A 12,210-nucleotide genomic window follows, 5' to 3' on the forward strand; every position below is an offset into this window, starting at 1 on the left:
CATGCATACTTTATTGCCACGTACTGGATATGAAAGAGTATGCGGCAGGTCTGCAGCAGGTCTATATGAGATATGAATATTCATGACGAAGAGTCTGCGGCAGGTCTGCGGCAAGTCTGCGGCAGACCTACCGCAGACTCTTCATCATACTGAAAGAGTATGCGGCAAGTCTGCAGCAAGTCTGCGGCAGACCTGCCGCAGACTCTTCATCATACTGAAAGAGTATGCGGCAGGTCTGCAGCAAGTCTGCGGCAGACCTGCCGCAGACTCTTCATCATACTGAAAGAGTATGCGGCAAGTCTGCAGCAAGTCTGCGGCAGACCTGCCGCAGACTCTTCATCATACTGAAAGAGTATGCGGCAAGTCTGCGGCAAGTCTGCGGCAAAACTAATTTGCATGTGAAAAAGATGACTGTCTGCGGCAGGTCTGCTGCAGATCTGCGGCAAGTCTGCCGCAGGAGTATGCGGCAGGCTCATTTCTTTCCTATGGGTAGTACTCATGCTACAACATCCTAACATATAGTATGACTTTATCAGAAAATTACATTACCTTCTTCGTGTTTATTTTGTAGCCTTCATTTGCAAGCCTCCACCAGGATCTTGAAATGTAATAGGTTTATTGTAATTTAAATTCAACAACTTAATACAATAACAAGTAATCATGCTACAACATTGTATAATACATGATAATTTAAAGAGGTTTCCTGGGTGGGGGCCAATTGAAGAGCTAAAGGAAAAAATCATAGGAAGGAAGATTGTGTATTCTAAGATTTGACTTATCATCTACTGAGGAAATTACATAGAAGTTGGAAGGCTTTAGAATGAGGGCCACTACCTTTATTAGTTGGACATATATTTTGTTAGATTTACATTGTTTAATGCTTTCAGTTTCATACAGTAACTCTTCTCATGTTGGTGGATCTTTTCTGATGGGGGCTGAAGTGTTCATTTGTGAAATGGCTTTCATTGACAAATTTTAAAGGGATTTAAATGTATTGTTGAAGAATGCGTTGTTGACATAATATGTATATAGTGGCCTTGCAAACTTCTAATCATCAATTGTCTTTCAAGTGACTGATCTACACCAATATTTCATTGGGGAGCAATAAACTCATGTAATTAATATTAACAAGTTGGTTTAATTATATCTGAAATACTCTGAATGTATATTCTATTCCCATTTGAGCTTTCAGTGTTTGGCATATCATCTGAAGAATTTCTAAAATATATCTGATATGTCTTTCTAAACTGATCAGGAAGGGCACTGGATAATCACCTTCTCTGATCCAGTTCATTGTTGATGCTGTTTCTTTAGTAATGAGTAATCTAGCTTAGTTATAGATAAATTAAATTGAGAGTAGATTTCACGTGAAAGTACGCTTTGCTTGTGTTATCTGAAAAAGTTATTTCCTGTTCTAAAAATAGTATTATGCTGCAGATTCCTTGTGTATATACTGCAAGAAATGTAGTCAATTATGCATGAAAAATATATGAGCTGTCATATGGAGTAAGTAGATATTAGCTGCATCTCAAAATTACAATATTCATATTCATTGCAACATTTAAAGAATATGGGTAATGTGTACTATTTGTATGCATCATTTCTAAGTCTCCAAGAATAATCTTTTCTGTGGCGTATTTGTACTAATTAAGAAACTTGTTGAAATTTGCCAATGTTTTCAACTTGTCCATGAACCTCATTTTGGCTTCATAAGTCCATCAAATGTTATAATTGAGTAAATAAAATGTCTTTATATTAATGCAAATCCATGGACATTTTTGACACCCCCAGATGTGCACACGTATGCATTTAGTATAAATTGTAATAAAAATTGAAATACATGTAATAGGATGAACATATTATTGTATTGTGCAAATATATTGTGCTTAATTTTACGCCGATTTGTAGATTGTTAGCATGCCTCTTGTAGTTTTGCTACAATCGTGTTTTGTAACAACTATGCAGCATTTTCTAATGGTTACATTTAATTGTTGTACAAACAATTAATCATTTTTTGCTCAAAATGAGGATTAAATATGTATATTATCAATTTAAACCATGAATTTCAAAGAGCGAATTTTCTCTTTACTGTAACAGTAAAATATATAAGTACACCGTGCCCCACATTATGGTACCTTGAAAATAATATGATATTATGTAAATTAGATACAATGTACCTCTCTGAATTCAAATTCTACTTTCCTTGAGGTAAAGAGGGATATGACTGAGATAGGAATATGTAAAAGGTTATATAAGATAGAGAGAGATTGGAATGAAGAGAAAGCATGTGTGAAGAGAGAGGGATTGCAGTATTGAGTATCTGCCCAAGATGTGGACATTTTGTGATAAGAGTTGGGGAAATTACTTGATAAACCATGAAGATATAACATCAAACAACACCCCTCCCTAAAAATTACTCCTCTTGGACAATACCCCCCCCCCCCCCCCCACACACAGGACGATTAACCCCCGAGAGAAAACAAATCTGGTTTTTATTAAAAAACCAACTTATTATCAGGGTCGACTTCCCCTTTAATGAACTGGGGTAATTGTCCTAATAATAGGGGGTGATTTTCAGGGAATCGGGGTTATTGTCCATGTATGTGGGGGGGGGGGGGGGGAGGGTAGTTTCCCGGAGAGGTAATTTTCAGGGTTGTCCAGGGAGAAATTGTCCTGATACTATGGTAACGTAAATCATCTACGAATCATATAGTATATGTTACAAACGTTAATCGTTTATATACAAGTAGGCCAACATGATAGAACTCAGAAGAGAACCACTCAGATATAATTCTGTTTAAAGAGGAAAATACGGGATACTTAATGCGAAATAGAGAGAGAGAGAAGGGGTAGAATATTGGAAACAAATGAAAAAATCAAGAGAAAAAAAAAGTAAACAAAATATAAATACAGGTTCAAGTGAGATATCAAAGATTATGCTAAACGTGTGATGTGGTATTGGAAAAAGATTGAATTATCCTCGTGACAATTCGTATTGAGAATGTCATTTTAATGCACCATCAAACTCATATGCCGGTTCGTAAAACTCATCAGTGCGCGCAGCTACACAAGGCGCAAGTTTTACGAACCGGCACAGGATCAACGCGTGCCGGTTCGTAAAATTTTTCTTAACTACGCGCTCTATGCAAAATGCGCATACGAGTAATTTTACGAACCGGCATACGTATTTGACCATGAATGATACCCAATGATACCAAAAGTATTTCGTTTCTTGCTGTAATATTGAGTGCATATGAAAGAAAAAATTCAACTCTTTTCACACATGTAATTCCATGTTGATTAAATGAAAGTACGGTATTCAAATGAGCATTTTAAACTGGCCGCTGTCTTTAAACACGATTATCTCGGAAACGTGTTTTCGCGCTGTGAGGCTTCGCGTGCCGGTTCGTGAAATCAGTGACGAAGTATTGGTGTTTACTGCAAGGTTCCGGACTCATCAAAATGATAAGAAATTTGGCCCAGTCTTCGTAAAGTTACAAGCACTGTACACAGAAAGATGTATATGGGACTACGCACACGTGCGCGACACTTGCGTTTATCTGTCACATACCAATAGATAAACTAATTTACCAAATATATCAATTAGTAGGCGGTTTCCCGGCAATTTTTTTGTCATTATTGCATTAGTCAAAACATATTCTTTCACATGATTGGTAATAAGAGCTTCCATTTCATTTTTTGAAATTGGGGCGTTTCCAATACTGGTCTTTACCTTTAATAACCACAGCAGTGCACTTTTCTACGTCTAAGAGTGCCTATATTCAAATGTGATGGGTGCCCCTTTTACTTTGACAAGTGCCCCTTTCTTTTGTAATAAATTTCAATCTCCCTTTCTGATAAGTACCCCCGTTTCCTTTTATAAACTGGGCCCATAACCTTTTTTTGTTGTCAATGTAACGTTTCACGACTGATAAATGTCCCCGTAAATGTCCCTATTAAAATGTAAAAAGTACCCCCTTTTACTCTTAGAGGTGCCCCTTTCCTTTGTAATCACTTTCCTTGAATCACGCATCGTGGTTCCGTCTACCTTTTCACTGTCGTATCCAGCGGGCTGGCAGTCTTCCAGTGGAACGTTTTAATCAGGACCGACATGGCGCTTGATTTTCCACAGGGAGCTGCCGGTCACTTCGATCCGGTAGTTCTACACCCACACAAGCTCGCCTGACCGTAGTTTGCCTGACCATTCATCACGAGCTCGATTCACCGCAACTCTCTTGAATTGAACACACATCAAAGTTCGGCTCATCCATCGAGCGACACCGGCTCTGATGTCTACATTACACCCTTGGCCTCCGACATCGAGTGACTCACTCCTTCGTCGTCGAGCGCCACATTTCTTCTCTTCTCTTCTCGCCTGAGAGTTTCAGCAGCAGCATCATCCCAAGCGTCCGCATCGACATTGGGTCTTCACGCCAAAGCAGTTTCTAGGACCACGACAAGAGAAAATTATGAAGATCATCCCTAATCATATAATTACAATAAAGGACCAGGAGGGTTAAATATATTACTTATATTTAAATACAATTTAAAGAAATTACCCCAATTTATGGAATTTTTTTGACAATGATTTATTCATAATAGATCTAGATAATAGTATACATTCTCAGATTGTATTGATTCATAATTTGCCAGTGTTTGTTTTGCGTGACTGCTAAAGCATGTGTATGCTACAGCCTACAATGCTTATCAACTAGGGGACCTACGGCCTTAAGTCCTAAATGACTTAAATCTTCTGTGTGCCCATGCCTTGAGCAATAATGCATGCCCGGACAGAGGATTTGTTTATGTTGGGGACGGGGGTAAAATGCAATGAATTATTGATAATTTATTGCATTTTTTTAATTTTTTTTATTTGTGAGAACTGCCCCCCCCCCTACCTTAGCCCCCGCTGCGTACAGTCATGGTTCAGTGGCCAAGCAATGGGCTCGTAACTGTGAGGCCCCGGGATCAAAACCGTGTCGATGTGCTATATATTTCAAAAGAAAGAACCAAGACTGTTTTCGTGATGAAAATAATAAGAAACTTACAGATCCTGTTGATATTGCAAACAAATTCAATGAATATTTCATAAGCATTGGTACAATGTTCACAGATACAAGTAATATTGACATGCTGAAGTGTAGATCTTATATGAATGGTCAATATCAACAGTCAATGTTTCTGAAACCAATAGAAGGTCATGAAATTATAGATATAGTGAAGACATTGAAAATAGGTAAAAGTCCTGGTCATGATAATATAACTGTTTCTGTCATTAAAGAATCAATCTATTTTATTCTTGCTCCACTGGTACATATTTTTAACCTTTCCCTCTCCACTGGTAAATTCCCCCACAGTATGAAGCTGGCGAGGGTGACTCCGATCTATAAGAAAGGCTCCCTCGAGCAGTTTTGTAATTATAGACCGGTGTCACTCTTGCCCGTTTTCTCCAAAATCTTGGAAAAATTATTTTACTCTCGATTATTGTCTTACATTGAAAAACGAAGGATTTTGTCGAATTTTCAATATGGTTTAAGATCTGGTCATTCAACTATATTGGCCTTGACATATTTTTTGGACCAAATACTTACTTCCCTTGATGATAGCAAACATTCACTCTGTTTGTCATTGGATATCTCAAAAGCTTTTGATTCCATTAATCATCAAGCCTTATTATCCAAATTGGAGTACTATGGTGTGAGGGGTTTGCCATTACAGTGGATAAAGGATTATTTGAAGGAAAGAAAACAATATGTTGTTTATGATAATGCAACTTCATTTGAAAAAGAAGTTATATGCGGAGTGCCCCAAGGGTCGATAATTGGGCCACTGTTGTTTATTCTATATATAAATGATTTGCCAAATGTTTCCTCAACTTTGTCATACATTATTTTTGCAGACGACACCAATGTCTCTTTAAGCGAGAAGAAACTAGATACTCTTGTCCATAATATGAATAAAGAAATACAAAAGGTTAATATTTGGTACAAAGTGAATGGGTTAAGGATAAACATTGAGAAAACAAATTTTATGCATTTTGCACCTTTGAATAAACAATATGATAAGAACTTACTTACTCTTAAGTTTGTTGATTCACTAGAGCCCTTAAAGCAAGTACATAGTGCCCGCTTCTTGGGAGTTAATATTGATGACAAATTATCATGGTCTTTACATATTAATGATATTGCATTGAAGATCTCGAGGGTTACTGGAGTTATGTTAAAACTGAAATTTGTATTACCGTCAAAGGTACTGCTTTTGCTATACAATTCATTAATTCTTCCTCATTTAGAATATGGTAATATGCTATGGATAAATGCATCAAATACATTGTTAAATCGTTTACATTTGTTGCAAAAACGTGTAATACGCATAGTTGCCAAGTCTCATTATTTGGCCCATACCAACAATAAACAATTAAGGGTTTTGACTGTATATGAATTAGGTAGGTTACAACTGGGAGAAATTATGTACAGGTCTGAAAAGGGACTATTACCAAACTCACTTCAAAACTGGTTTAGATGCAACAGTGATGTACATTGTTATAACACCCGAAACTCCAAGAATTTGCATAGCATTTATTACAGAACTGCTACTGGCCAAAGAAGTGTTAAGTATCAGGGTTACCTTACATGGTCTACTTTAGATGACAGTCTCAAACAATCTGCATCATTACAACAATTTAAGTATAAATATAAACAATATCTTTGCAATTCTAAATAGTCATATCAATTTAAAAACAATTATTATTATGTTTCAAATCGCAATTATGTTATCATCGGGTTAATTTAATCTAATTATAAAACCAGACATTTGAAGGGAGAGTCCACCCTGAGGATGGGTTTACTCCGCCTTTACTTGGCCACACACATTCTCAGGGTGGATTTCCCCTTCATTGCTACCGGGGCTAGACTCGATAAGCTTCGCTTTTTCTAGCCCCATCTACATTACTCACCTTTTTATGTTTTAATGTTGATGTTTGTTAACTGATGTAGATTTTCATTGTTCTTTTATGCTATGTATCTGTTTTTCATTTGCTCTGTGTCAAATGTATAAAATGTATTTTCTTACCTTGTTTATTCTTCTGGTTTTGAATGTGGAAAATAAATGAAATGAAATGAAATGAAATGAAATATTATTGCCCTTTTGTGGGGCATTAATCCTTATTACTGTCATTTAAGACTTAAGCTCGTAGGTACCCTAGTCAAGCGCGGATCCAGGATTTCTTAGGGGAGGGGGTCCAACTTTCTTTTTTTTTTTGCTCCCGAAAATTTGAAAATCGAAAAAGCGCGCCGGCCGAAAAAGTCGCTCAGTGGGGTTGGGGGAGGGGGGGGGGGGGGGGGGGGGGGGGGGGGGAGGTAGTGAGCACATTTTTTTTTGACACTCCCAAATTTAAAAATTGGCATCTCCCCCCCCCCCCCCCCCCCTTGAGCGCCAGGGGGGAGGGGGGCCCATCGTCAAAAAAAGGGTAAAAATCACGTTTTACACTTTTTTTTCCCAAGGGGGGAGGGGAGGCCGGGCCCCTCGTGCCCCCCCCCCCCGGATCCGCTCTGTGCCCCTAGTTCATAAGCATAGTAGCATACACATGCTTTAGAAGTTACGCAAAACAAACACTGGCAAATTATTTGTCAATACAATCTAAGAATGTATACTATATTATCTAAATTTATTAGGAATAAATCATTGTCAAAGTAATTCCATATATTGGGGCAGTCAGGTATCTCTTGGGTTTATATTCCTTTTTCTAGTTTTTAAATCTATGGAATTTTCGTTAGAATCTACGTATGTTTCATTCAAATTATTGAACAATGTGCTTCTTTCGCTATTTTGGTCATTCGATTTGGCGCAACACGATTTTCTGACCACGCGACGGTGTACTTTTAGCATTTTAATTCATGTGTAGCATTCAAATTAGCACTTTGTGCACTTAAATTGATGGTCAATATACATTTCTCGTTTATTACACACTTTTTATAGCTCATTCTTTTTCTTTCAAGATTGTTTGTTCATGTGTATTTCAACATATTTCATTTTCTTGCATTCATACACTTATACTTATTAGGATTTATCTGATATTCATCAGCATTTAAGTTTGATTGTTCAGAAGAAAAAACGACTTGCATCTACGGACCTGATGGTCTCAATATATTTGTAAATGTTCATGTAAGGAAGTTGTTTGTCTTATGTTTCATCATAAATTTATTATGGAAGAAGGGTACAATATTGTGACTGGGGTAGGGACTAGAGTCAACAATTTGAACCTGATTCATTATGATCCAAGTCTTTAGCCATCGATCTGCTGGCGGGCAAGTAAACTATGAAACTTTTTAAGAAAAACAGAGGTAAAAGAGACGATGTGACTTACTTTTGTAAAATTCCGAGTCTGTAGTAAAAAGGGGCGATTGAGGGTACCCTCACCTTTCCCGGGTATATGAACACGTCCGTGCAGAAATGCCATATCCCTTAATTTCGTTTCTTCTTTACTTTATGTCTGACTACACCCATCTGCATTGTCCTGAAAATAAATAAATGGAATAACAGCTGAGACCCCAATGGAAAATCATGCATTTTAACTGCATTATTTAAAAACTGTAAAATTTTGCTGCAATTCTTCCCCCTAACATTCCTAACTTGAATAAAAAATATTACGAATACGAATGACAGGTGTTAATTTGAATGATACAAATTACGCTTCGACAAGTGAATATTTATTTGAATGCTAGTTGAGCAGTTTCTAAATTGAATGACAGATCTTTGAAACCCTTCGACCAAAATCCTAAATTAAATACACAAACTGGAAAATTGAATTATAATTGGCATGGCAAAGCCGATCTGCGCTGACTGAAATGCAAAGTAAATGAATTCGAATGACAAACACGCGAATTTGGCCGGGAAATCCTATATTTGTATGATCTTCACACTCCAAAATGGGCGGAATTGTACCAGAACAAACCTGTTGAATACATGCACGATATCAGGTTGATTTCGTTCTGTTCATCACCTTATAGGCTCTATTTTTCTGATCTACTCAAATCGTCAAATAGAGATTGTTTGCAGCTTGTTTGCAGCTTCTTTTCTACCGGAATAATCTCATACTCATTCCGTAGAAATATCTGAGCGTCTCTAATTAGTCAATGGTTTGATGCCAATAAAATAATGTCAACATTAAGCAAGAAAAAAACTGTTATTATTGGCAAGCCAAGACGTTATTTGCTAATCATTCTCCATGTTAAAGGTTAAGTGAAAAAGAAAGATCACATTTCGAAAGAAGTGCATGTTGCCTCGTTCGTTGGGATATATATTTCACTTAGGTTGATCATGTCAACTCTCTTTGTAGTATAATTCGCACAAAAGTTAGAATTATACTACTCGAAATGGGGGCATCCCCGTCTTTGGTGGCATGGATTTCCAGCTTCCTTTCCAATCGAGAACAATGAGTGCGCTACATGTCACAGCTCTCTGACTGGATGGAGATCTCGGCAGGTGCCCCACAGGGCACTCGACTTGGGCCGCTTATCTTTCTCTGCATTATCAACGACGTGTTCAAGGACAGTGATGTTCAGTGTTGGAAATACGTCGACGACCTCTCCCTGCTTGAATGTAGGAAGGCAACGGATCAACCCAAAATCCAAGAAGTGGTAAATGATCTTGAGAAATGGACCAAAGACAATAGCATGAAACTGAACCCTAGCAAATGTGTCGTCATGAACATTCAGTTCATGAGAAACCAGGCAACCGTCCCAAAATTAAAAATTGGTGACCTGGAAATAAGTGAAGTACCACTAGTTAAGCTTTTGGGTGTGTTTGTACAGGAGGACTTAGAATGGTCATATCATGTCACAGAAATGGTCAAGGCGGCAAGCATGAGGCTACACATGATGCGTACCTTGAAAGGTTTTCGGCTACCTGTTGAGGATCTGAAAGTTGTGTATTGTTCGTACGTGCGCCCGAAAGTCAAATACTGCGCACCTGTTTGGCATTCAGGTTTGACTAGGGCAGACAAGAAACTGATCGAGAGAATTCAGAAACGAGCGTGTCGCCTCATGCTTGGCCAAAGATACACGAGTTATGATGATACCCTAAATGTTCTTGACCTTCCCACACTGGAGGAGAGGAGGGAAAAGGTAACAAAGAAATTTGCGAGTAACCTCACAAAGGAAACGTTCCCCTTCTATCACTGGCTCCCCCCTACGCGAGCTTCCCGCACTTCCCGCAACCTGCGCAACGCTAATGACTATTCCGAAATCAAATGCAAAAATGAGCGCTATAGTAAGAGCGCACTCCCCTTCGTTGTGAGGTTACTCAATTCAAAACTGGAATAATGTAAAGATAAATCGTTTGTTCATAAATGCTGAGCATATACGTAAATCAAATTGTTATCTTATAGATGTGCTTGAATGAAAACTTATATTGTTTACTGAAGGTTTACTGTTTTGTTTATACGGATTATATTATTTTCAATATTGCATTACCAACCATATTCTCTATTAGCCAATAATACGAAGTGAAACTATAATTTCACTCTCCATTCGTCTTAGGTGAATTATACGTCCATTTGGTTCTCCATATACATGTACCTTGCACCCACATGACAATAGGCCTACTTTGAAGCAAGCAAAACAGATAATTTTTCCTAGCACTGATCATAATTTATTCAACTGTTATATTCCTCCTATGAATTTGCTTTTAAAGTCATATCATAAAACACTTATTTGTCCACATCCATTACCCACTTCCGTTATCCCACCGTCAATATTCTTTGATCTAAGGTGTACCTATAATTGTTTGTTATGAATGTACTATTTTTAATGACTTTGTAATACTATTGTATTTTGTGCAGTATCCTTGTGTTAATACTTATGTAAATTGCACTCAATTCAGCCAAAAGGCTGCCATGTACAATGTTTTTTATACCACAATAAATAAAAGAAGTGAGACATTTTGTTCCAAAGAAGGTAATTTCATTATATTATGATATCATTCGTTGATCCAAACACATAGGCATTTGTTATAAACGGTCTTACGTGTGGGATGAACATCTAATGCAAGCATTACTATGTTATACAAAAAATGATACTGTTGGACTCGGTCTTACATAAAATGTAAACAGAAACAGATATGTGTATATTTGACTACAGAAACATGTGGTACAAAGTTTGGTCCAGAAAATTCAGCTGTACCTCGTCAAATTTCGAATAGTATTCAGGAGCCCGTATGTTTAAGTCTAGTTTAGTTTAACTAAACCAGACAATCAAAAAATTATAATTATTCGCTTTATCTAAACAATGTTACTCTTTAAGTATTAAAACTGTTTTTCTGAGAGGCCCTTTACAAATTTTTGTAACAAATACAGAGGAAATTGGATAAAGTTGAAAAAAAAAACAGATTACAATTCATATCATGAACTATTTGTTTATGTTTCAGAATTTATACACTACGAAAATAAAATTGATATTTAAATTCTTTATAAAAATCCTTCTCCCCCTCCCGGAGTTCGTAATTTTTGTCACTAAACAAAATTTAATGAGGCCTACGAAACCAAATCGCTCATGGGGAAAAAAAACTGATATCTAAATACCAACATATAAATACTGAGGAGTATTTTATGTTACGCATTCCCTGTCTGTTTCGGTTTCTAACTTATCTGTTCTGTGTATGTCTCTCTACCATATTCCTCTCTCGTTCAATATACATTCCCCCTTATCGTTCTCTCTCTCTCTCTCTCTACTTCTTTCTCTTTACTCTGACACCCCTACATCACTGTTTTCTGAACATAGATTAGACTACTGTGGACCTAGAGAGGGCGGTAGACTGGACTCTCATCTCAAAGGTCTTCACACAGCATCAAGAGGCGAACTCTATGTGCGGGTTAATCATGTAGGTATTGCTCCACGTAATTGTGTGCACTGTACACTTTCACATTATCTTATTTTTATCTGTATTAAAACAGCTATGGCGCTAATATTGTTTTGCATTATGTTTGTTAATGTTTTTTTTCTAAATCGATTTCCATTTCAAAGCGCATTTTATTTGTTAAACACCTTTTTGTTATTTGTTTTTCTTCTGCAAAATCATCTTGTACGTACTGCTTCATAAGTTTGTAAAACGGTTTCTTTATATTTCGAGTTCCCGTATTCGACTATTTTGTCTCTGTCCCGGGTTATTGTCTTAATTGTTGTATGCTCTGCAACAATTGCTCAAACGTGTAAA

Source organism: Strongylocentrotus purpuratus, unplaced genomic scaffold, assembly GCF_000002235.5.
Source record: "Strongylocentrotus purpuratus isolate Spur 01 unplaced genomic scaffold, Spur_5.0 spur5_scaffold_20, whole genome shotgun sequence".
Lineage (NCBI taxonomy): Eukaryota > Metazoa > Echinodermata > Echinoidea > Camarodonta > Strongylocentrotidae > Strongylocentrotus > Strongylocentrotus purpuratus.